We start from the raw sequence: 27287 nt of genomic DNA, 5'->3' as shown, positions 1-27287 counted from the left end.
AAAAAAAAAAAAAAAAAAGATGAACAGCTAGGCGTGGTGGCGCACACCTTTGATCCCAGCTCTCAGGAGGCAGAGGCAGGGAGATTTCTGAGTTTGTGGCCAGCCTGGTCTACAGGGAAAGTTCAAGGACAGCCAGAAGTGCACAGAGAAGTCCTGTATTGGTAATCAAAAACAAAGAACAAATAAGTAAAAGAATTAATATCAATTTTTTTCAAGTTGAAAGGAAAGGATTGGGAGGGGGGATGGAATAGGAGGTTTCCAAAGGGGAGACCTGGAAAGGAGAAAATATTTGAAATGTAAATAAAGAAAATATCCAAAAAAATATTTCATAATATAACATAAATATATTAATATTGCAGAAAACAACTTTAGACATATATCATCTTTCATGTTTTTTCTTATTTCCTTAAAATGTGAATACCAGAAATCTGTAAACGTGAAGAAGAAAAAAAAAAGCAAGGAAAGGATCATTACAAACTCATTTTACAAAGACAGTGCTGGCCTTAGTCCAGAACTAGATGAGGACACAGTAAAAGAAAGCAAATTCAGAACAATTTCCTCCATGAACACAGATGCCCACATTCTCAATGAAATGCTCTCAAACCAAGTTGGAGATCACATTTTTTAAATGTCACACCATGACCAAGTTGGCTTTATTCTAGGGATGCAAGGAAGGCTTAGCCCAGGAAAATGAAAATCACAGTCAGATTTCGAGTAAGTACGGAACTCTCTGACCAGAAAGTGAAGGCAAAACACTGAGCTATAGCTTCAATAAAAGAGACTGTTTCAAAAATGAAGATGAAGGGGCAAGTGAGCCAGCTCAGCAGGGAAGGGTGGCTGGCCTCATGACAACCTGAGTTTGATCCCGGAGACCCACACAGTAGAGGAAGTGACTCCTGCAAGTTATTCTCTGACCTCCACATTCATTCTGTGCCCTATCTCTCAATAAATAAACAAATCCATTCATCCATCCATCCATTAATCAATAGTCAATTAAAGATAAAAGTAATAATTTTAGTTCTCTATGTATTAAGTTCTTTAACCAAAAGTTAGGAATAACAATAATATTTATCTGACAGAGTTGCTGTGATGATTAAGAGTGTATTAATAGTGGTTTATAAGATATAACATATATTGTCAACATTATTTAATTAGGCACAGTGAAGATACAGAAGAATCTAATTCATGATTCCTGTTCATTTGTTTTCATTTGCTATATACCAAAATGCCTGAGGCTGGCTACTTTATTAAGAAAGTTGCTTGTTTCTTTCTCTTTCTTTGTAATAAAAACAAATCTCACAAGGTTTATTGTCTCCTAATGATACTGTGAAAGGAAAACAAGTTGAGTAAATGTTGTTCCCTGCAGAAAACATCTTTAAAAACACTGAGCTGCCGTCTCAGAGTCTCCCATGCTGGACCATTGCTAGTCGGAAACACTTTGGAGCAGAGTGGTAGTATTATCTCCCTTTATCATGATCCTAGCCTGCTGTTTTCTTGCCTTTGTTTTAGAATGAATCTCTTCTGCATCGTCTAATCCGAGGTTCATGTACTCATCAAAGCTTTAACACATCCCTCTATCCACATGTTCACTTGTTCATGCAGCCACTCCTGGATTTGAGATCTATTTTGCAAGTATCTGAACGTAAGGCTGATGGGCTGCACCATCACCTTCTGCACCTTCTGGCCCTGGCCACAGTATGCCAGGGTTGAAGTCATAAAGACCACACAAGTAGTGGAATTGCTCGTTTTTTTTTGTTTTTTGTTTTGTTTTTTTAATCCTATAGCCTCAATCTTGTTTTGTAGCTGAATATCCTTGAGCTTCTGGTAATCTGCTAAGTGTTTATGTAGTGCTGGGCATCGAACCCAGAGCTTCATGCATGTCAGGCAAGCACTCCGACAACATATGGGAGTCAGCTACCTGCCCTATAGTCTATATCAAAACCATGGTTTTTCAGTGGCTTGATGTATGAGAAATTTAGTTCTTGCTCTTGTCAATAGGATTGGCTTCACTAGCAAGGTGGAAGCCTTGGCTCTTGATAATCAGGAGTTCCATTTTTCTCCATTGGCTCTACTATTCTCAGGGAGAGTCTTACTATATCACCGGAGGGAGGGCGCAGGTTGGAAATGAGGTTGCTGTGGCTTCCATCTGGTTTCTTCCTCCCCTGAAAGAGAGGTTGGTTTTGATTGTTGTGGTGGTAGGGTTGGGAGGTGGGGCCTTCAGAGACAATTAGGCCTATAAAGGAGTGGTTAGAAAAGAAAAGCCACGTGTCTGACTCACTGCTGTTCCACAGGACTTTCACCTTTGCACTCATCACTGTGGTGGCTGTCCTTTTCTTCCAGCATGCCTTTGGTCAGAATGCAGACCTGCGCTGTGAGCATATCAATCAATGGAAACTTCAAAACATATAAAACCTAATTTTACACACACACACACACACACACACACACACACACACACACACACACACTTATTTAAAAAAAGTCTTTATTTATGCTCCATTACAGATGGTTGTGAGCCACCATGTGGTTGCTGGGAATTGAACTCAGGACCTCTGGAAGAGCATTGGGCGCTCTTAACCACTGAGCCATCGCTCCAGCCCACCCATGTTTTTTATACATATAAAGAACCAGAACAATTCTCACCTCTTAGGGGCTAGTGAGGCAGGTCTTTGCCTGGAGCCAGGGCCTCAGGCTGAGTCTAAGTCTCATGTTACTTCTCATGGATGCCCTGTAGCTACTGGCAAGCTAAGACTTCCCCTGACAGACTTCTGCTGGGCTTGACTAAAGTTACCAGCAAATAAATGTAAATCATTCGTTTTTTTTTTTTTTTAAAGGCATGTCCAGATGCTAGATAGACAGCTCTGTGGGTAAGATCACTATGCAAGCATGAGGATCACAGCCCCTCATAAAAAGCTGGATGTGGGAGGCACACACATTCCTGCAACCCTGGTACTGGGAGCTGGGAAGACCGAAGATTGCTGGAGTCTGCTGGCTGTCAGCCTATCTCCAGGTTCAGTGAGAGACCCAGTCTCAAGGGAATAAGGTAAGGAGTGATAGGGTAGGGCACCTAAGGCCTCTGGCCTCCGTACCTGCCTCTCACGTGAGCGCGCAAGCACCATCTACCCACACCCCTCCACACACATACCACAGCAACCCTCATGAATTGCATGTGACTCATCTCTCACGCATACTTTCCCTTTAGCTTTCTGCCGTGTTACAAAGCCCCTGTCCGATGTCATCTGTATGCCCTGGAACTTCCCAGACTCCAGAACTTGGGGGAGAGGGGGGCAGTCAAGACCAGATTATTTTCTTTATGAATTTAGTTATAGAATATGGAACAGAGAGGAGAAAGCTGCCTATATGTACTCTATGTCTGCTCCCAAGCATGCATGAGGCTGGGAAGGGAGTTATAACTGTGGACCAAGAGGAAACTGAAGCTGATCTTTGTATACAGCAAGTGCTCCAGGGTGGGGCTGCAATTCCATTCCAGGGCTGGATGGCAGTGCTTACCTAGCATGTTCCAAGTCTTGGGTCCTGTCTGAGTCAGGGTTTCTATTCCTGCACAAAACATCATGACCAAGAAGCAAGTTGGCGAGGAAAGGGTTTATTCAGCTTATATTTTCCACATTGTTGTTGACCAAAGGATGCAGAACTGGAACTCAAGCAGGTCAGGAAGCAGGAGCTGATGCAGAGGCCATGGAGGGATGTTCTTTACTGGCTTGCTTCCCCTGGTTTGCTCAGATTACTCTCTTATAGAACCCAAGACTACCAGCCCAGAGATGGCACCACCCACAAGGGGACCTCCCCCCTTGATCACTAATTGAGAAAATGCCCTGCAGCTGGATCTCATGGAGGCACTTCCCCAACTGAAGCTCCTTTCTCTGTGATAACTCCAGCCTGTGTCAAGTTGACACAAAACTAGCCAGTACAGGTCCCATTCCCAGCAACACAGATGACCATGGTGACGACTAAATTAATTATTTAGTCACATGTAATCAAATAGATCTTAGGGAATGAGCCATGAGCATCACAGTAGACAATCGCCTGAGTGTTGAGTTTCCACACAACCAGGGTTTGTTCCTCCCTCCCAAGACTCTTGGTCTTTAAGGGTAATCTCCACAGGTCACAAAGATCAGAAGCTGGGGAATGGCCTTGTTATGTGCTTTCTGCATAATGCTGAGAGCCTGAATCCAGATGCCTGGCACCTACACAAGAGCCAGACACAGCGGCATGTGCATTGAGTCCTGTGCTGGGGAGATGGAGAGGGTGGGTCCTGGTGGCTCCATGTAGAAAAGAAAGTGACCTTTTCACTCTGAGCACCTCTCTCCTACCTCCTGTCACCCTGGATGACCCTCTCAGTCATTAACTCCCAGGCTCTGTGATAATAAACAACCATTAGCAAAGGGCCCTTTCACCCTGATCTGAGATTGAGGGTACTGTCTGCTCCATCAGGACTTTGGTTCCCATGTCCATCCATTCTAAAAGGGCTGTATCAGAGCTGCTGGTCCAGAAAGATAAGTACTGTTCACAAGGATTTCAAAGTCCTCTAGGAAGCATGGGTGACCCCCATCATTCCCAGGGTCTTCCCTTTTTGCTGAATCTTTCTGCCTCCTAAGGCAGCCAAGGGCAGAGTTCAGATTCCAAGAGGACATTTACCTGACTGTGATGGCTGTCTCCTTATCTTATCCTTCATTGCATCTATGACTCATACATATTTTCCAATTAGCTATGTCTCTCTCACTGCAGAGACACTGTGATTTGTTACCACTGGGTAAGGCACATTATTGGATTTTATTGGCTGCTTTTCTTGCTGCTGAAACAAAACAAGCCAACAAAATGCTTGACATCATATTTTAGGGGTTCTCAGAGAAGACCCTGATGGTTAATATTAATTGCCAGCTTGACTAGATATGTAGAATCACTTAGAAAACAAACTTCTGAGCATGTCTATGAGGGATTTTGCTTGGTGTTTTTGTTGTTGCTGTTTGTTTGTTTTAAGACAGGGTTTCTCTCTGTAGCCCTGGCTGTCATGAAACTCGTTCTCTAGACCGGACTGGCCTTGAACTCAGGGACAGAGGATGCAATCCCCCGTAGCGGGCAGCCAATGGCAGCGGGAGCATGAGACAGAGAGTCGGGCTGTATCCCCAGTCAGGAACCTGTACTTGACCTGCTTTTCCCCTTTTAGGAAGTCTGAGACTCCAGCGCACAGGATGGGTCTGCCTACCTTGAGGGTGAGTTTTCCGTCTTCCCCTATTGGAAGCCAGATGGGAAGACAGAAGGAGGCTATGGGCTGTGACAGAGAGCTGAGATGGACGCTCGCCATGTTGTCTTAGCTGCTGTGGCGATGCCAGAATGCGTCAGCGTTGCATAGTTTGCCTCATGGCGATTTTTGACTCATCTCAGAAATGTCTCTTTAAAGTTAGCAGACTATGGGGCTGGGAGAGATGGTTCAGTCAGTAAAGTGTTTGTTGTGCAAACATAGCATCTTGAGTTTGGATCCCAGCACCCACGTACAGAGCTGGCTACAGCCTGCACCTGTACTCTCAGGGCTGGGAACACAGAGATAAAAGGATATTTGGGGCTTTCAGTGAGAGGGCCCGTCTCAAAATATAAAGCAGAGATGGGGCTGATGTGAGAGCTCTGTGAGTCAGGTGCTTGCCACACAACTGTAATGACCTGACTTTGAGTCTTTAGAACTCATACAAAAGCTCATCACAGTAGCACTCAGTTGTAATCCTGTCAGGGCCCTTACAGCAAGATGGCAGAATCCCTGGGAGCTCCCAACTAGGCTTCATAAGCAATGGGGGAAAACAGATCATGTCTCAAACAGGGTGGAAAGCAAGAACAGTCACCTGAGGTTGCCTTCTGATTCCCACACACGTGCTGTGACATGCACGTACATCAATGCACTCCTACACACACAAACACAACATGCAAACAAACATTTTGAGAAGTAACAAAACATAAGGTGAAGAAATGATTGGGGAAGACACCCCAGCCTGACCTCTGGCCTCTATGCAAACATAAACATGCACCTATGCACAGGTACAAGTGAACACGTGACACCAAAATGCCGCGAAATGAAGATCGGCAGAACGTTTACCTCCCGGGTAGAATTTTTGAAATAGCACTAGGTTGGAAGAGACCCAACTCAGTTACTGGGCTGATCTAGAAGGACCTGCCTTGCATGCTCCTGTCACTCTTTTTGATTTATAAGGCTTGGGAGTCCTTCACATATAGCTCCAGGGGATCTGTCTGTCAGGATGTCCCCCCACTCACCCTCTGACTCACAAAGCAGGGAGGCCAAGCCGGTGAAGTCACATGCCCTCCTTAGGACAGGGAATGGTGTTTGTATGCTGTTCAAGAAAGATTGGCAATAAAACATTAGTGTCCTTGCTTCAGGGAAGTTCTTTTGAGGCCTTCCTGCAGCACAGCCCTGGGCACAGATCTATTCTTTGCGGTGTTGTGTGGGATAACAAATGGCCAGATGCCTTCCAAAGTCTGTCCAGAGAGGATTGTGACTCTACGAAAGAATGGAGACAGGTTCACACATCTGTAAGGTGAAGTGTGTGTGTGTGTGTGTGTGTGTGTGTGTGAGTGTAGACAGAAGACAACCTTGGGTGTTGTTCCTAGGTACTTTCCACCTTGTTTCTTAAGACATTGTCTGTCACTGGCCTGCAACTTGCCAAGTAGGCAGGACCGGCTAGCTAGCCTGTCTGAGTCTCAGTCTCTCTGATGCTGAGGTTGCAAGTGTGCACCACCTCACCAAGCAATTTTTTACACCGGTTCTTGAGATCAGACTCTGGTCCTCACATTTGCAGGCAAGTGTTTAAATGGCTGAATTCTCTCCCCAGTCCCTATAAGGGAAATTTCTACCAAATGTCACATAAGACAAGCTCTGGACAGAAATGTCGTATGTGAGCTCCTGTGCCACTTGGGTATCTGTTGGTGTCTTGCTCAGCTGGGTGCAGTGGAAGAGAGCTCTAATTTGTATACAGTTAAGGATCGCTTGAACTCCTGACTCTACTGCCTCCACCTGCTGGGTGCTGGGATCACAGGCTTGTGAGTTCCTGTACCCAGTCTGTGTGGTGCTGGGGGGTGGAACCTGGGGCTCCCTTCATGCTAGGCAAGTGTCCTACCACCATAGCCACACTCCCAGGCCTCGATCACATTGGTTGCCTTTATTACCACAGTCTGGAGACTGTGAAGCAAAGCCTGCTTCTGTTAGATTCCTGAGCATTGCTGAAGAAAATACCACAGGGGCCCATGAGGGGGATGGTTACTAGAGGGCACTTTAGGAACTTAGACGCCTCTTCTGTACATCACAAACCAGTCAAAAAGACTGCCCCTCAGGTGGACCTTTGCAACTATCCGATAGGTGATGTCTTAGGGTTTCCATTGCTGTGGCGATACCATGACCAAGACAATGCTTACAAAGGACATTTAATTGGGTCTGGCTTCCAGTATCAGAGGTTCAGTCCATTATCATCATGGTGGGAAGCATGGCAGTGTCCAGACAGACTTGGTGCTGGAGAAGAAGCTGAGAGTTTTGATCTAAAGGCAACCAGGAGAGACTGTCATCTACTAGGAGGAAGCTCTCTTCAACACTGGGTAGAGCCTGAGCATACAGGACCCACCCTACAGTGACACACTTCCTCCAACAAGGCCACACCTCCTAACAGTGCCACTCACAATGGGCCAAACATATTCAAACCACCACAGGTGGCTTCTTTGACACCAGAGGGTCCCAAACAGCACTTTCAAAGCACACGAACCCTGCCATCTGGATATGGGTCCCACCAAGGGCCGTAAGGCTTGTTAGCTGGACACATACCCGCTACTTCATTTTCTCTTCCTTCCACCGACCTCTCTCAAAGGGGTAGCCAGAGCAGGCGTGTGCTCTGAATGAAGCCCTGGTTAGAGGAACAGGTGACAACTTTCTCCAGGCATTCCAGGTCATCTCTCAATCTCCTGTTCTGTCTGGTGGAAAGGCCTAGACACACCTCTGAAGTAGGGACGCTTTTTGTTTTGTTTTTATGGGTCTTGTTGTTATTTATATTTTGTTTTGTTTTGTTGAGGCAGAGTCTCACATACCTCAGACTGATCTCAAACACACTTTGTAGCCAAGGATGACCAGCAACTCCCCATCTTCTTGCCTCTACATATTGGTTCAGACTCCAGAAATGAACCAATATGTCCTGTTTATGCAGGGCTTCCTGCTTGTTAGGCGAGCACTGACTCTACCAACTGAGTTACATACAGCCCCAGTCCTCCAACAGGAACATTTAGAAAAAGACTAAAGCCTCTAGCCTTAGAGGCTTCCTGGAGTCTGTCCTAACAGCGCAGGAAGTTCTCGGGCCGTGGTTTTCTGGCAAGTCTCCACCCTGTAGCCCACCCCTTTCCCTTTTCTTTCCTGCTAGCGCTGAGATTGTGTCCCTAGTAAAGGTTAATGGTTCTGGCAACCACCCTGCCTTGACCTCAATTCTATCTCATCTGGCAACTCAGCTCATTCCCAAGGTTGCGCCTGCAGGGCCAAGCATCTCCCAAATTCAGAGCGGGGAGGGGGTACTGGCTCCAGCTCAGGCAACTACAATGACTATTGAGACCTCTTGTTATGCTTTTATATTGCCTGCCTGATTTTTAAGTGTGGATAGAAACATCTATATGCGGTCAGTCTTCTAGTCTGGCCCCTCCCAGGAAACAGTCCTTGATTCACTTCCCTTCAAAATATATGTACCTAGGGACTATGAGATGTGGCTCAGTATTCAATGCAATTCCAATCAAAATTCCAACTCAGTTCTTCACTGAGTTAGAAAGGGCGATTTGCAAATTCATCTGAAATAACAAAAAACCTAGGATAGCAAAAACTATTCTCAACAATGAAAGAACCTCTGGTAGAATCACCATGTCTGACCTCAAGCTGTACTACAGAGCAATTGTGATAAAAACCTGCATGGTACTGGTACAGCGACAGACAGGTAGATCAATGGAATAGAATTGAAGACCCAGAAATGAATTCACACACCTATGGTCATTTGATCTTTGATGACAGAGCTAAAATCATCCAGTGGAAAAAAAGACAGCATTTTCAACAAATGTTGCTGGCACAACTGGCTGTTATCATGTAGAAGAATGTGAATCGATCCATTCTTATCTCCTTGTACAAAGCTCAAGTCTAAGTGGATCAAAGAACTCCACATAAAACCAGAGACACTGAAATTTATAGAGGAGAAAGTGGGGGAAAGCCTTGAAGATATGGGCACAGGGGAAAAATTCCTAAACAAAACACTAATGGACTGTGCTGTAAGATCAAGAATTGACAAATGGGACCTCATAAAATTGCAAAGCTTCTGTAAGGCAAAAGACACTGTCAATAAGACAAAAAGGCCACCAACAGATTGGGAAAGGATTTTTACCAATCCTAAATCAGATAGGGGACTAATATCCAATATATACAAAGAGCTCAGGAAGCTGGACCCGAGAAATTCAAATAACCCCATTAAAAATGGGGTACAGAGCTAAACAAAGAATTCTCAACTGAGGAATACCAAATGGCTGAGAAGCACCTGAAAAAATGTTCAACATCCTTTTTTTTGTTCCTTATTCTAAGGAGGAATGAAGTATCCACACGATGGTCATCCTTCTTGGTTTTCTTCTGTTTTGCATATTGTATCTTGGGTATTCTAAGTTTCTGGGCTAATATCCGCTTATCAGTGAGTGCATATCTAGTGACTTCTTTTGTGATTGGGTTACCTCACTAAGGATGATATCCTCCAGATACATCCATTTGCCCAAGAATTTCATAAATTCATTGTTTTTAATAGCTGAGTAGTACTCCATTGTGTAAATGTACCACAGTTTCTGTATCCATTCCTCTATTGAGGGACACCTGGGTTCTTTCCAGCTTCTGGCTATTATAAATAAAGCTGCTATGAACATAGTGGAGCATGTGTCCTTATTACCAGTTGGAAGATCTTCTGGGTATATGCCCAGAAGAGGTATTGTTGGGTCCTCCGGTAGTACTATGTCCAATTTTCTGAGGAACTGCCAGACTGATTTCCAGAGTGGTTGTACAAGCTTGCAATCCCACCAGCAATGGAGGAGTGTCCCTATTTCTCCACAACCTCGCCAGCATCTGCTGTCACNTGAATTTTTAATCTTAGCCATTCTGATAAGATGAAAGGATGGACTATCCAGAGACTACCCCATCCGGGAATCCACCCCTGCTTGTGGACGTTGTACATCGTGGTGCGGAGCCTAGTGCGCACCACGATGTACAACGTCCACAAGCAGTGGATTTAGAGTTAGGCCTTGAAGATTATGGGCTCCCATCTCTTCCTAAATTATTTTATTATTGTTGTTGTTGCTGTGTATGTCTGTGTAAGGGTGGATGTGTGGGTGTGCCACAGCACACATGCTTAAGATAAAAGGTCACTGCTTGTGGACGTTGTACATCGTGGTGCGGAGCCTAGTGCGCACCACGATGTACAACGTCCACAAGCAGGGGGAGAGGCCCCTTGTGGGTGGGACCATCCCTGGGCTGGTAGTCTTGGATTCTATAAGAGAGCAGGCTGAATAAGCCAGGGGAGGCAAGCCAGTAAAGAACATCCCTCCATGGCTTCTGCATCAGCTCCTGCTCCCTGACCTGTTTGAGTCCCAGTCCTGTGTCCTTTGGTAATCAACAGCAGTATGGAAATGTAAGCCAAATAAACCCTTTCCTCCCCAACTTGCTTCTTGGTCATGATGTTTTGTGCAGGAATAAAAACCCTGACTAAGACAGTAGAGCACTTGCCTAGCATATGTAAACCCTGTGTTCAGTCCCAACTCTTCATAAATAGAATGATATACACCTGTAGTCCCAGCACTCTGGTGGAGGCAGGAGCTTAGAAGTTCAAGACCATCCTTGGTGATAAAGTATATAGGTTCAAGGACACATGAGTCTCTGTATTAAAAAAAATAAGCCAGGCAGTGGTGCTATATACCTTTAATCCCAGCACTTAGGAGGCAGAACGGGGCAACCTGCTCCCGTTCCAAGACAGCCAGGGCTACACAGGGAAACCCCATATAAAAACAATAAAATAATAATAAAAAAAAACAATGTAATTGGGGCACAGCTCCAGTTCCCCATCATTCAAGTCAGTCCTAGCCAACTTTCTGCTCCAGGGATGGTCCTGGGAATCCAGCTGCCCAGATAGTCCCTTTTCTAAGAGTTGTGGTCTGCCTCAGGAAACTCCTATATAGAAAAAACAAAAATCTTCCTTTCTGCTCTTACATGTATCACTGAACAACTTAATGGGGGATTCCAAGCTATTCTCCAGTGTCCCCCAACTGGGTCTCTATAATGCAGTTTAATTCTGTCACTATTTATTTGGATTTAGAGTTAGGCCTTGAAGATTATGGGCTCCCATCTCTTCCTAAATTATTTTATTATTGTTGTTGTTGCTGTGTATGTCTGTGTAAGGGTGGATGTGTGGGTGTGCCACAGCACACATGCTTAAGATCAAAGGTCAAAGGTCAATTTGCAAATGGAAGTTTTCTCCTTCCAACACATGCTGTGGAAATGAAACTGAGGATGATGTCAGGCTTATGCATCCATCTCTCAGGCCCCCTTCCTCAGCGCTGCTAAGGATGGACTCTCAGAACTAGGTAAATGCTTAGGAAAGGTTACCACCTTGTTCTAATGGGATGGCACAAAGGCTGTAGATAAATGGCCAAGGTAAGAGATGCAGAGGCAGGGTGTGGGAAAGCAGGGCACAGGGCCTCCGTGCCCTCTTTGGCTACCCCTCTCCAAGCATCTTCCGTGCTCTGTATCTGAAAGCTAATGAAGTCTGACCCAGGAGTTTTACCTCCCCAGAGGTCAGTGGGGCAGAAAGTTTCAACTCTCCACTTAAATAGCCTTTCTGGTGACTGGTACCATCCCACGGCCCTCTGGACTCCAGAGCTGGAGTATAGTCTCAAGGACTGTCAGAGAGCTATAAATCACTTCACACATTGCACACACTTAGGGAACGCTAGACTTTTACGAGTTTTGTAACACAAACTGGGAATAAAGATATTCAAAAGAGACAGTTGTGTCCCTCTTTGGCTTTCAGAGTATTGAGACAAAGCTGCCCAGGAAGTAGAACTTTCTCAGGAATCTCGTACTGGGAGGAGGCTGAAGCCCAGTGCCAGTCAGAAAAGGTACTTGTCTCCCCAGAAGAGATTTCACACTTCTGATAATGTGTTAGACCCCCTGCAAGACAGATGTGCTGAGACAATGGTGTGTGTGTGTGTGTGGGTCAGTGGTGGGCAGTACCATCCCCTTGACCAGGAGTGCTTAGCCACACCCACCTCTTGCCCTCTGCTTAAACCTAGACCCCATATCAGAATCCAGAAGGTGGACTTGGGAGGGTCCCTGGAGACCCCCTATGTCCGTCTCCACAATGTGACTGTAATGAATGTGGTGGTTTCAATGATGCTGGCCCCCATTGACTCACAGATTTGAATACTTAGGGACCTAGGAGTGGCACTGTTTGAAAGGATTGTGAGATGTGGCCTTGTTGGAAGAAGTGTGTTACTGGGGATGGGTGTATTCCAAGTCCAGAATCTCTTCCTGCTGTCTGCAGATCGAGATGTAGAACTGTCAGCTGCTTCTCCAGCACCAAGTCTGATGGATGCTGCTATGCTTCCTGCCACGATGACAATGAACTGAACCTCTGAACCTGTAAGCCGGCCCCAGTGAAATGCTTCCCTTTATAAGAGTTGTTGCGGTCATGGTGTTTCTTCACAGTGACGGAACAACTGACTAAGACAATGAATAAGCCTCCTTTTTCTGTTTTTGATGATTACTTTTTAAAAATTTGTCCTATGGATGATGGCTTAGCCTAGCAGGCTTGGGCCAGGGCCCACCCAGGTTCTGATTCTTAGAACTCCAATATCTATACTGTATCTCAGGCCTTGCCAGTAGTCAGATGTCTGAGAGCAGAGCTCCTGACTGGCGTTCTTGGAGCCTCTCACCACCCTTCGAAGACACTGAACTGTCTGGACAGTCAGCTGACTGTCACCCGGGGCTTGGCAGGTGATAAGCAGAGCTTTTCAGGGCACAGACCCTGAGGCCCCTGGGGCTCGATTAACCACTGCTCGGCTGAAGAGCGCGAGCGGGCAGTTTCCGGGCTGCCGGCTGGGGCTACAGGAGGGCCTGTGGGAGTGGACACTCCCGAGACAGAGGACAAAGTCCTGTCATAAATTACGTATGCCCACAGTGCTTAGCCAGTTCCTCTTGGAGCCCTTCCTGTCCTTTCTCTTCCATACTGCCAGGAGTTTTGAAATTCTCCCTACCTGGATCTTTCAGGGTGCCCAGGGTGGAGTCAACAGGGCTGCTCTACTCTGATCCTGACAAGGTAAGAGAACCCTGGAATACGTGGAAGGAAGGGTTCTAGGCAGGAAGTGGGTCTGGAGGCACAGACCTGGGAAACAGGATGGGGCAGGCCTGTGGAGTAGAGGCCTGGAGGTGCCCCTCTAGACCTAGGAAACCCAAACCCTCAGTCCAGCAGTTGATAGAGCAGTTGATTTGGGCAGTGAGCTTACTCCGGTCCGGGAGGTGAAAGGGGCTATTAGATACTGTGGTACTGGAGGGTCAGCACCACCCAGAGAAGTGGCTGTTTGCTGCCTCTCCTCTAACCCTGTTGAAAGGCCTCCTATGAAATCCAAGGGACCGAGGACAGCCTAGGTGCCATGCTGAGGCCACGTTGTACCAAAGGAAGAGGCTCACTGTATTCTCAAAACACGACAGTGATACCGTCTCCATTTTATAGGCAGGAGACTGAGGTCTGGGGCTGAGGCGCCCACAAGGAGCGCAGCTGGTTCTTGCCTTCCGTTTAGGTTCATCCACTTGATCTATGGAGGCAGGTTACTGAGCTTAGTCTAAGAAGCCTAGGCATTGGTTTGAGGCAAAACAGGCACTCATTGGCCTCAAACCAGGGTTAGAGGTTAGCCTTCTCAGGATTAGAGGGTGGGGTAGATGAGATGGCAAAAGAGAGAGATACCCGGCTGTGGGCACCCAGGCTATGGGCTTGATGTGTAATATCCCCACTCGTGAGGGAGGAAAGTGGAGACAGAAGTCAGTAGAGACCTGCTGAGGTTTGGTAGCTGGTAGTGTGGGGTCCCCCACCCTAAGTCTCCTAAGTCAGGCATGTGCGTTTCCTCTTACTAGGCCTCTCTACTCAGAATCCACTTTATATCTGTGGGTGTCAACTTTGCTCTGATTCATAAAACCTGAACTCTGCTTAGGATTGTAGCTTTTAAAAAGAAAACCATAGGACCACAAAGCTCTCACGCGTCTACAGAAAGCGTTTTGCTGACCGAGCCATCGTCCCAGCCCTCCCTTGTGTTTGGACCTCAATAAAAGCTCACTCAGCTGGGATTGCTTGCTTTTTGTAATCTCTATCTCAAACCCAGGGTCAGTCACACCAGGTATACCAATACATGCCAGTCTTCTCTGACACACTGCTTCCTTTTTTTTTGAACCCCCAGAACTGTCTCTAGCTCTCAGAACAAAGCAGGGCGTCAAGTAGGAATCATGATAAAGTTTTCTGGTAATATCCCATTAACTTAATCTGAGTCCAGAAGGCATCAACTAAGATTTCCAGGTTCTGTGTCCCAGAGCAAAGAACTGAACTATTAATAAAGAAAAAAAATATTGTACCCACAGTTCTTGAACTAAAAGATTCCATAACAACTCATGGATAATGATAGAAATAGTGACCATTTACTAAGAAAGACAAAGACTCTCTTTCATACAAACACCTGCCTTATTGAAAGAGGAAACAAAATAGTGTCTTTATTAGCTCATATATATACCAATAATAGAGTAGCATTAAAGATAAATGAGGAAGCAAGATGAGGAGAAAAGCAAGGTAGTGTAACTGGGAAAAGAGATACACACATGCACATGCACACACACATGCACACACACACACAATTATCATGCAAGTGGAAAGGAAATTACACCCTAATAAATTTCATAGCAAAAACAGCTGGGGTGTGTATAGCTGGTAGGCTGTTTGTCTAGCATAATGTAAGCCCTGTGTTCAGTCTCCCACAGCATATAAACTGGCCGTGTTGATGCATGCCTGTAACCCCAGCACTTGACAGAGGGAAGATCAGAATTTCAAGGTTATTGTTGGATATAGAGTGAGGCTGAGGACAACCTAAGATACATGAGACTCTGTCTCAGAATAGATGGATAGATGACAGATGGATAGATAGATAGATAGATAGATAGATAGATAGAGATAGAGAAAAGAAAGAAAAGGAAAGCAGGAAGACAGGAAGGAAGGCAGGAAGGAAACAAGCTTGTTCTTGTATGTGAGAAACATAAGAGCTTTTGATTTCTCGGACTGTGGCAGGCCTTCTCTAACACTGACCATCCAGTATTAGATCCCTGGGCCTGCTTTGGGACCACTGGCCAGGCTGGTTTGATCCTGAATTCAGAGTAGTCTGGCCTAAATCCTATCACCTGCTGGCGTCTGTCGATGTGCCCTCCCAGCCCCTGTCCTGGGCTGTGGCTCCTCACTCCCGCATCAACCTTCCATTTCTTAGGGTGGTGACTCCCACACACTGGACCCAGGCCCTGGGACCGCGTGAGGAATAGGTAATCTCTGCTGACCCCAGGATAGCTTCTATGACGTAGTCATGTCTTACCCAGCTACAGATGTCCTTTCTGCCCAGAGAATACTCGTATCTCTTCAGTAGGCAAAACTTTGATATCATTGGGGCTGGCATTTCACAAGCCAGGGTCAATGCTGGATTTCCTTTTGGGAACTTCATCTCCTCATCTCTGAGGCAAGATGTCTTCAAGAGGAGCACAGGTTTTATGCTTCCCATGAGAGAATCTGGACCAAGGGCCCCAGATGTTCTAGAAGAAGCTCCCACACATAGCCCCCACTCCTCCTTCAGTACTTTGATCTCTTCCCACCCCCATTTCATGAGTGTCTTTTGGTATTTTCTCTTCTATTGCCCCATGCTCGAGTAAAGTGACATTGGGAGAAGCACCATTGTGGTAATTCTGTGGAAGGTTTTGAGTGCCCAAAGTTCATACTCTAGTCCCTTGAGGATGGTCATTCCATTAATTTTCTTCAGATTGGCTGGGATATTGGCCAAATGTGTTCAATTCCATTTTTTCCCCAGAATTCACAAGGGGGTGTAGGCTAGGACAAAGGTCTCACATTCCCCCAAAGCAGGACCTTTCAAAGCTAACAATTTTCTCGTCAGTACAGTGCCTCATCTGCCCTTCTGGGAAACTAACTTATTTTCTTTCTTTCTTTCTTTCTTTCTTTCTTTCTTTCTTTCTTTCTTTCTTTCTTTCTTTCTTTCTTTCTTTCTTCCTTTATTTCTTTCTTTCTTTCTCTCTTTCTTCCCCTTCCTTCCTTCCTTCCTTCCTTCCTTCCTTCCTTCCTTCCTTCCTTCTTTCCTTTCTCTTCTTCTTCTTCTTCTTCTTCTTCTTCTTCTTCTTCTTCTTCTTCTTCTTCTTCTTCTTCTTCTTCTTTTTCTTCTTCTTCTTCTTCATCATCATCATCATCACCATCACCAGTCTATCCATTTGTCCATTTTCTCACCCACACCTCCATCTATCCATCTATCTACACATCCACTCATTAATCTGCTCTCTACTCCCTTCAATCCATTTGTTCATCCATCCATGTATTTAGAAAGCACAATGTGAGCTGCTTCTCTGGGTGTTGCACAATGAATTCTCAGGTCTCACACAGTTGTGGGAGAGTCACACACAAGGCTGTGTAAAAACAGAACCAAATGCTAAGGTAGAAATGTAATGTGGGGCTGGTGAGATGGCTCAGTGGGTAAGAGCACCCGACTGCTCTTCTGAAGGTCCGGAGTTCAAATCCCAGCAACCACATGGTGGCTCATAACCATCCTTAACAAGATCTGACACCCTCTTCTGGAGTGTCTGAAGATAGCTACAGTGTACTTACATGTAATAAATAAATCAATTAAAAAAAAAGAAATGTAATGTGACTAGGTCTGTGTGTATATGAACATGAGTGTGAGTTTGCATACATGAAGTGTATTTTCCAAACCTAGATCAAATACAGACACAAAGACAAGAGAGAACATGTAGTATTTCAAGACCTGAAGTTCATGATGGTATCCTGTGTGTGTGTGTGTGTGTGTGTGTGTGTGTGTGTGTGTGTGTTATGAGATGAGTATAATGTATAAAAAATTAAAAAAAATAGGCAGGTTGTGATGCGGAATAGTCTTAAATATGGAACATTCAGATCTATGGGTCTATGTGGGCATTCGTATTCAAACTACCACATTCTAATGCCTGCCCTCATAGACTTGTAGCCATATCATAATGCAAAACTGCATTCAGCCAACTTCAAAAGTCTTCATAGCTTACAATAGTCTTAATTTTTTTAAGATTTATTTATTATACATTAATACACTGTAGCTGTCTTCAGACACACCAGAAGAGGGTATCTGATCTCATGACAGATGGTTGTGAGCCACCATGTGGTTGCTGGCATTTGAACTCAGGACCTCCAGAAGAGCAGTCAGTGCTCTTAACCACTGAGCCATCTCTCTAGCCCCAGTCTTAATGTTCTTAAAAGTCCAAAGCTCAAAGTTTCTTTGGAGACTCATGGCAATCTCTCAACTATAACTCCTGTAAAATCAAAATGAAAAAGCAGATTGCATACTTCCAACATAAAATGGATCAGGATATGCATTGCCATTTCAAAACGGAGGAAAGGTAGAAAGGTTAAGAAATACTGAACCAAAGCAAGACCAACAATCAGCTGGGCAAACTCCAAACTCTGCACCTCCATGTCTGATGTCAAAGTGCTCTTCAGATCTCCAAGTCCTCTCAGCTTTGCTGACTGCAGCACTCTTCCTCCTCTTGGGCTGGTTCTACTCTCCGTTAGTAACTCTTCTTGGCAGGCATTTCACAATTCTGGCATCTCCAACACTTTGAGTTCTCTAAGACAATCCAGGTTTCACCTTCACAGCTTCAGGCAATGGCCTCTCTGGGCCTCCATGCAGGGACACCCCTGACACATGTCTGACCTCAGCAGCTTTCCTTAGTTGTGGAGTGAGAATCCATAACCACTTTCTTGTATCCTTGACTCTAAAGCCAGAACCATGTGGCCAAAACTGCCAAGTTCTGGGCTGAAACATGGCCATGTTGTTCAAATACTCATTTTTACCCCTTTTTCTGCCCTGGATGGTTTTCTTCACTGCTTGTGTTTGACTATCCTGGAACTCACTCTGTAGACCAGGCTGGCCTTGAGCTCAGAAATCAGCCTGCCTTTGTCTCCTGAGCATGTGCCATCACCACTTAGCTCTAAACTTTTCTTTCTTTCACAAGTTGGAAGCATCACTGAGTGAGATCTTGCCCTGAGGTTGCCACTCTCTTTAGTCCATTTAGGATCAGATTTTTCTTTACACTTTTTTTTGGTGCTCCTTTTCTCTTCAAACTGTACATTCTGTATTTTTCCATGCTCATCTTGCTCCTTTTCATTACAGATCTGCATAAGCATGATGACTATTAATGACTATTAAGCAACACAGTCAATACTAGGCTGTCTGAAAATTTCCTCTGCCAAAGCACTTAATCCATAACTCTTCAACTTAGCTTCAGGCAGATTTTTTTTTTTGGACAAGGGCAGAAAACAGCCATATTCTTCAAGAAACTATCACAAGATTAGTCTCTAAGCCACATACTAATATTATTTTCCTCTGAAACCTCCTGAGCCCAGTTCCCAAAGTTCAAATCTCTCTTAGTATCGCTGTCCTCCATGCTTTTATTAGTATGACCCATTAAGCTTCACTTAAATTATTCAACTGCTTTTCTAGTTCAAAGTCCCCAAAGTGTTCCATTTTACTTCAAACAAAAAGCATGGTCTGGCCTATCACAGCGATACTCCACTCCTGATACCAACTTCTGTCTTAGTCAGGGCTTTGTTGTTGTGAAGAGACACGAGCAACTGCTATAAAGGAAAACATTTAATTAGGACTGGCTGCAGTTCAGAGGGTTAGTTCATTATCATCATGGTGGGAAGCATGGCGGCATGCAGGTAGACATGGTGCTGGGGAGGTAGCTGAGAGTTCTACATCTGGATCTAAGGCAGGGGGGAGAGAGAGAGAGAGAGAGAGAGAGAGAGAGAGAGAGAGAGAGAGAGAGAGAGAGAGAGAGAGAGAGAGAGAGAGAGAGAGAGAGAGAGAGAGAGAGAGGCTTAAGCATCTGAAATTGCAAAGCCCACCGCCCAGTGACACAGTTCCTCCAACCAAGCCACACCTACTCCAACAAGGCCACACCTCCTAATAGTGTCACTTCCTGGTGACCAAACATTCAAATCTATGAGTATATGGGGTCATTCTTATTCAACCCACCACAACAGGCAATATGATACACTAAAAGATAAACAAACAAGTATTCTTTTTTTAATACAATGAAAACATTCTGGAGGAGTCACAATAAAAATCTTGATTTAGGTTTAGGTATGTATGTGCGTGCTTGAGTATGGGTTTGTACATGTGTCAGTAAAGTGCTGGAGGCCAGCAGAAGGAGGTGAACCCTCTTGAACTAGAGTCAAAGGCAGTTATGAGCTGCCTGATATGGGTGCTAGGAACTGAACTGGGGTCCTATGTAGGGATAACTAGAGCTCTTAACTGCTGAACAGTCCCAATAAATATTCTTGAGTATTGTAAAGCCAGGGTCATCGGTCAACTGTAGAGGGGCATAATATAGTCATTTTTTGCATCATTGTAAGATTTAGTCTTAATTTTAATTATATATGTGCATATGTCTCTGTGTAGGTGTATGCACATTAGTGTGGGTGCCTGCAGAAGCAAAAAGAGGGCACCAGAGTCAATGGATCTGGGGTTATATGTTGTTCTGAGCAACCCATTCTAGGTCCTGGGAACTGAACTTGGGTCTTCTATAAGAGAACTATGTGCATTTAACTGCTGAGTCCTCTCTCTGGCTTCCAAAATTCGCATCTTTTAAAGTACACTTGCTCGATGAAATGAAGGACGTAGTTTTAGAGACCCCCCCAAAAAAATCTTTCTGGGAAGCTCCATACCCCCGGGGTAAAAATAGCTCCAGAGTGATGTCTCTTTGCATACATGTGTGGCCCAGAGGTGGATGTTTAGTGTCTTCCTTGGTCACTTTCAGCATTATTTAATTTTAAAATTTGTTTTATTATTCAATTGGTGTAGTGGTGTGTGCACGCTCACGCATGCACAGAGGTGGTATACCGCTTGTGGTGATCAGAAGACAGCTTTCAGGGGTTAACGCTCCCCCTTCTCCTTGCTGAGGCAGGGTCTGTGCCGTGCTGCGTACCCCAGGCTAGCTGGCTGTAAACTCCCAGGTGGTCCTTACTGTCTCACTGTAGGATGCAGACACACGCCACCACATCTGGATATTTTTATGTGGGTTCTGGGGATGAATCTCACACTGTCACGTTTGTGAGGCACATGCTTTACCTGCTGAGCTATCTTGTCAACCCTCTGCATTAGTTTTTAAATAAAGGCACTGAGCCTGGCAGGTGAGTTGTCCAGCAAGTTCAGAACTCTGCTCATCTCAGCCTCTCCATCTGGGAAACAGGCCACCCAGTTTCCACGTGTGACATGAGCAATTTGTATTTTGTTCTTTTCTTAATTTTACTGAGGGTGTGTGTGTGTGTGTGTGTGTGTGTGTGTGTGTGTGTCAGGGAGGGCAGTCAGCTTCTGGTTGTATTGATTTTCCTTTTTTTGATTTTTGGGTTTTTATTGTTGTACCAATTTCTGATCTACTTTTTTTAAAAAAAAAAATCATTTTTTAGTTAGGTGGTGGTAGCAGCGCACGTCTTTAATCTCAGTACCTGGAAAGCAGATGCAGGTGAACCTCAGAGGTCAAGGCCAGCCTCTTTTATAGAGTGAGTTCTGGGACAGCCAGGGCTACACAAAGACATCCTTTCTCAAAAACATGAATAATAATAATATCTTCTTTTCTCTTCTTACCTTAGGGTTCTGTTATTCTTTCCACAGCTTTCTAACATGGCCAGGCTATAGATCTCAAATCTTCCTTCTTTTGTAATATGTGCTCTCAGTGATGTACATTTCCTAAATGTACTTCCTTTTCTGGATTTCACAAATTTTGATCAGTTGTATTTAGTTTATATTTATTTAGTTGATTTTATTTCACTTTTTCCTTGGGACTTTTTGGCCCATGTATCCACAGGTATATTTATTAATCTCCAAACACGTTAGAATTTGTCATTTATCATTTTGTTATTGATTTCTGGTTTAGGTACGTTGTGGTCTGAGGAGATGCTCTGCTGATTTGCTTCTTTAAATTTGATAAGGTATGCATTATGGGTCAGAATGGAATGTGATCTCTCTTAGCAAATGTTCTATGTGAGACTGAAAAGACTCTATATTCTGATGTTGTTAGACAAATCAGTGTATAAAGATAACAATTCATTTGCAGTGCCATATTGGATTGGTGGTGCTGTTGAGTTTGTCTGTTATCCTCACAGATTTTCTGCATGTTGACCCTGTCCATTTCGGACAGAAATACATTGAAGTCTCCTACTGTAATGGTCAACTCTTCTACTTCTTGTGTTCTATTGTTTTTGCCTTATGTATTTTGGCATTCTGCTGTTAGGCGCATACATGTTAAGGATTATGTTTTCTTTGAGGATTTAACCCCTCTCCATATTTCCTTTTACTTCTCATCCTTTTTTTAAAAAAACTTGGAATATGTTTCCTATGAAATTGTATGGCTATTACAGCTTCCCTTTGATGTGTATTAGTGAAGTGCATATTTATCTCTGTAATAAAACTTATGCCTGTATAGTTAGTGTAGGCTTCTTGTGAACAACATATAGTTGGCAGCCACTAATTTTTAAAAGAGGTGAGGGCAGACTAGAATGACTCATTCATTTTCCTCAGCAGCTGCTAATGCCATTGGCTGAGATAAAGAATGCATGAGTAGAGCAATTTGAGGACCAAGGAAGTGAAGTACTACAGTCATACAGACATGGTGCATCTTCTGGAGAAGTTCAGAGAAATGGAATCAATGGGGTCTGGTGATGGCTATGACTACTAGAAAAGTTGCTTTTGGACCTAGCATTGTTATGAGCCTGGCAGCAAGCCCTAGGAGAGGTTTCACAGGGGAATATGCAACTAAAAGAGAGTCCAGGTCAGCTAGAATTCTGTAGCCCACATCAAACCCAGGGCAAGAGACTTGGAGACTTTCTTGATTGTGTTTAAGCAATGAGATGAGGTCATAGCTGAACTTGCCCCACCCAGTCACATCTTTAACTTCCAGTGTCTTTGCCCTCCCACCACTGAGTCCGGTAGATGTCCTAGTGAAAAAGGGAACTAACTGAGCAGTGAAATGTAATAGCTGCATTGCTCTGCCAAGTGGTAAGCAGATCTGAGATGACCTGGGCAGAGAGGCAGAGATGTTCAGAAGAAATCCCATCTATAGGGTTAAGTCCACTCCTCTGCACAATTCTGAAGCTAAAGACTGTGGTTCCAGCCACACAGCTGCTTGCTGATCCAGGAGCCAGCAAGGATTGAGGACTAACCACCTCAAACTAACTTGGCCTAACTCCCACCACATGGTGGGAAACGTCAGTGAAAGAGGTTGTCCAATCTTTGCCTTGACCATAACCAGCCCTTCTTGAGTCTCAGGTTTTCTAACTACTAGCTCAGACAGCCTTCTGAGTATGTGTTACAGAGTCTTTGTGAATGAGTCTCAGAAGTGGTACTCCATTACCCCATGGCATTCTCTTAGAGTAATAATTAGATCTACCCTCAAAGTAGAGAGGAGCAGTCTCCATTCCATGAGACGATTTTATAAAAGGAGGAGTATTTTTATTAGTCATCTTTTCATCACTACAATGAAATGTTTGACATAGATTACTTATGAAATACAAAAAGGGTAATTTTGTCTCATGGTCATGCAGATTCAAGTTCAAGATCAGGAGGCTACATTTCTGGTGTAGGCAGTATATCACAGCAGGGGTGAGTATCAACACAAGTCATCATATTTCAAGACAAGAAGCAAGGAAAGACAGATGGATGGGATGAGCTCACATACTCCCACTCAGGGGCACATTGTTCTTCATGACCTAAGGTCCCTGGCCTATCTCTTAAAGGTCTACAGAACCTCTCAGTCCCACCACTCTGAGGACCAAGCTTTTTTATTGGTACCTATGAGGGACATTCAAACTAGACTCAAGCCAGAGAAGAGTGACAAAGACTTGGGGAGCTATTCTAAACTACCACAGTAGCTAATAAAACTAGAGTTCTGATTTAAGAGTGAGAGTCCAGAAAGATTAATGTGGACCACTGGAGCCCCTTCACTTTGGAAGCCACCTCAGCATGCAGAGAAATAGTGGAAAGCAAAGAATAGCAGAGCTGGACTCTAAGGGTGATCTCTCTCTCTCTCTCTCTCTCACACACACACACACACACACACACACACACACACACACACTTTTTATTTCATTTTATGTGTTTGGGTGTTCTGCCTGAATGTATGCACCTGCATATCTTGTGCTCAAGGTGGCCGAAAGAGTGCATTGGAACTGGAACCGGAGTCATAGACAGTTATGAGCTGCCATGTGGGGTGCTGGGAATTGAACTCAAGTCCTCTAGAAGAGCAGTCAGTGTTCTTAACCATTGTACCATCTCTCCAGCCCTTGCTCTCCATTTTTATAAATATGTGTTTATTTATTGTACCTGATAGGGAGCATACGGTGTCTCATGTGAAGGTCTGAGAATAACTTCTGGAAGTCAGTTGCCTCATTCTACAACATGGGGCCTAAGTATTGAACTCAGGTCATCAGGCTTGGCCGCAGGCATCCTTGCCCCTTTTAACTCACTAGCCCCTATGGATTTCTTCTTTGTAATTCAACAGGCCAACACGTACAGAATAAATAGCAGGAAGGAGATCTGAGAGGTAGCTCTCGTTCTGTTGGTCGGAAAGGACTGACCAAGGTAGTGTCAGGGCCCTCTATGTCTTTTCTTTCCAATACCTCTCCAGGTTCTGTGAGATGAACAGAGGGACCAGCCTCCCTTTAAAGGATGGAGACTTGCTGAGGGTCTTCTCAGCATTTTGACAGATGTTCACACTTCCTCAGAGCAGAGGGTATAGAGACAAGAAACAAATTTTAGAGGTAGGGAAAAGATTCTTCTTTGCTTACCAGTTGAAAAACCTATGGTAAGCAAGGCATCTCAGCTGATAAAGAGCTTGTAACATGAACCACATTATCCCACCCAAACCCACATTACGAATCTGGGCATAGTGACACACACTTGTAAGTGCTGGGAAGGCAGAAATAAGCAGACCTCTGGGACTGCCTTGACAGCCAGGGAAACTCACTTGCCAAATTGTCCCAGGCCAATGAGAGACTGTCACTTAAAAGGAACCCAAGACGGATGGTGCCTGAGGAACCTCTGAGATTGTCCTCTGGTCTCCTGTTGTGAGACATGATTACTGGGAAGGTGTGAAGAAACATTTAATCACCCCCAGATAGAGAGCCCACAACAGACCAAACTAATGATGCCACTGAAGGCCAAGTTGGTGAACCGATGAGTTTTATTGGGGTCGCTTACAAGAGCAGAAATAGCTCAGGCAACTGCACGGCCAAAACCCATTCCAGTGTAGGTAACAGCTCACAAAGGAGGAACCCTGGACCATACCACACAGCCTTTGGCAGCTTGACAAGTGGGAGAGTGTCTTTTCCCGGCAGCTCCATTGGTCTGAGCTCCTGTCTGCCTGCCTGCCTGCCTGCCTGCCTGCCTGCCTGTCTGTCTGTCTGTTTTATTTTATGTGTATTAGTGTTTTCTTGAATGTACATCTGTGTACCATGTGCAGAGAGTGCTTCCAGAGGCTAGAAGAGGATGTCGGAGCCACTAGGACTAGAACCGTAATTCTGAGCCACCATATGGACACTGGGAATTGAATCCAGGTCCTTTTGAAAAGCAGCCCATGCTCTTAACCACCGAACCATCTCTCCAAACCCCAAGGTCTGGAACTCTTGCAGGCAGCGTGGCTGGTCTCTGCCTTACCTGGGTGGTTCAGCCGGTCTGAGCCTGCTCTAGTCATCTCAATTTTTCAGAAAGTATTGCTTAGTAGCTCCAACTGTGACATAAGCTACTGATGAGTTGTAAGAGCCTCATGAAGCCATGAGTGAACGGCTTCCTGTTTTAGCAATCTTCCCTGCAGGATGGAAGACAGGAGGTTTCATCTCCGTTTAGAACATCCTACATCTTAATGAGCTTCCCTGTAAGATGAATTGTCTTATTTGGGAGGAAATGACTAAAGAAGAGCTTTACCACACATCTGCACATATACACATGTGTACCCACAGACACGTGAACACACACATGCCAAGCTTTGGGAAAGTCTCAGCATTCCCCAGCTTCCATGTTCTCCCTGTAGAATGATTGATGTCATCTATTCACAGAGATGCCCCACAGTTGGGTATCCTCACCCAACCATATACACCATTCTTACAGCAACACCATTTCCAGATGTTTCACATGCTCTTTCAGTAAAGAATTGATTGACTATGTCCCTTCTGAGGGCCTGCGCTAGAGGCAGGCAAAGGGGAAATGAACCCCACAGGTTCAGCACCTGTCTCACACTGCTAACGTATCAGAAAAGGAAAGACAATAGCACTCAAGTCAGAGCAACAGACTGGGAACTTGACTTTTCTCTTTTACTGAATGCCCATAGCACCTGGGAGCAGCCAGGAGCTGGTTCAGCAGGTGTGGGATGTGGTTGGTCTGGGCTCAACTCCCAACTATGCCGTTCATTAACGAAGTGGCTTTCCCTTTTGGACAACAAGTAAAAATCAAGTGGTCGGGCCTCGTATTTTACTCCTACAATCCCAGCAATGGGAAGACTGGATGAATGCTAGTTCAAGACCAGGCTCAGCTATATAATGAGATGCTGATTAAAAGGTTTAGATCAAGTACCATCTTAGTCAGTGTTCTATCGATGTGGAGACACCATGAACACAGCAACTCTTTTTTTGTTTTTTGTTTTCTTGAGACAGGGTTCTCTGTGTAGCCCTGGTTGTCCTGGAACTCACTGTGTAGACCNGGCTGGCCTCGAACTCAAAAATCCGCCTGCCTCTGCCTCCCGAGTGCTGGGATTAATGGCGTTCACCACCACGCCCGGCTAGAGGAAGAACTTAATTGGGAGGAGGGCTTGTTTACATTTTCAGAGGCTTAGTCTATTATCATCATGACGGAGAACGTGGCAACAGGCGGGCATGGTGCTGGAGAAGTAGCTGAGAGATAGATCCTGATCTATGAGCAGAGACGGAGAGAGCGGGGCCTAGCCTTGGCTTTTGAAACCTCAAAGCCCACATCAAGTGACACACTTCCTCCATCAATACCATGCCTACTCCAAAAAAGCCACACCCACCTTCTAATCCTACTTCCTGGTGGTTAAACATTCAAATATATGGGCCATAGGGGCCGTTCTCCAAACTTCCGCAAGTAAACAGCCTGGCTGTAGCAGGGCCCCTCCTAGGACACACGACGGTGACTGGTTGGTATGGGTATGGGACCAGTAAAAAGTCTGGATTATGTGCGCATGGTGGCGCAAGCTTGTAATTCACACCTGGGAGGCAGAGACAGGGGAGTCCCTAGCACTCGCTGCCCAGACAACCTCATCTACTTGCTGAGCTCCAAGTCCCAGTGAGAGACCCTGTCTCAAAAAAACAAGCTGGGTACTGAAGAAATGGCGAATTGGGCAAAGCGGTTGCTATATAAATGTCAACTGGGGTTTGGGTGCAAGCACCCATGTAAATACCTTTAGTGTGTGGCTGCCCACCTATAATCCCAGTCTTTGGAGGTGGACACAGGGATCCCCATGGAAAACTGGCTAACTATACTCATTGAATCAGTGCACTCTGGGTTCAGGAAGAGACACTGACTCAACATATAAAGTAGAGAGGATCGAGGAAAACACCCAGCATCAATGCTGGGCTCTAAATCAGCAGTTCTCAACCCGTGGGTCGAGACTCTTCTGGAACTGAATGACCCCTTCACAGGGGTTACCTAAGACCATAAGAAAACACAATTACGATTTGTAACACTAGCAAAGTCACAGTTATGAAGTAGCAATGAAAATGATTTTACGAGTGAAGGTCACCACAACAGGAGGAACTATATTAAAGAGTCACAGCATTAGTTAGGAAGGTTGAGAATGGACACATGTGGGCCCTCTATCATACACACATTCCACACGTATGTGAGAGAGAGAGAGAGAGAGAGAG

At 44.9% G+C, this 27287-nt stretch overlaps 1 protein-coding gene and 1 pseudogene across 1 annotated transcript in view; one reads left to right on the top strand and one right to left on the bottom strand.

Annotated features, from left to right (window-relative positions):
• Nucleotides 1–1423: 1423 nt before the first annotated feature.
• LOC110333476 lies at nt 1424–1716 on the bottom strand (annotated as a pseudogene).
• Nucleotides 1717–13271: 11555 nt separating this feature from the next.
• Nucleotides 13272–27287, top strand: part of Myo7b (myosin VIIB) — an 83440-nt gene continuing 69424 nt past the window's right edge. Inside the window, exons 1-2 of the mRNA XM_021214205.2 lie at nt 13272–13379; nt 21290–21344. The gene's annotated coding sequence lies outside the window, so the exon portion shown is untranslated. The remainder of the gene's footprint in view (nt 13380–21289; nt 21345–27287) is intronic.

Source organism: Mus pahari, chromosome 15, assembly GCF_900095145.1.
Source record: "Mus pahari chromosome 15, PAHARI_EIJ_v1.1, whole genome shotgun sequence".
Lineage (NCBI taxonomy): Eukaryota > Metazoa > Chordata > Mammalia > Rodentia > Muridae > Mus > Mus pahari.
This window is presented reverse-complemented; position numbering and strand designations above follow the sequence as displayed.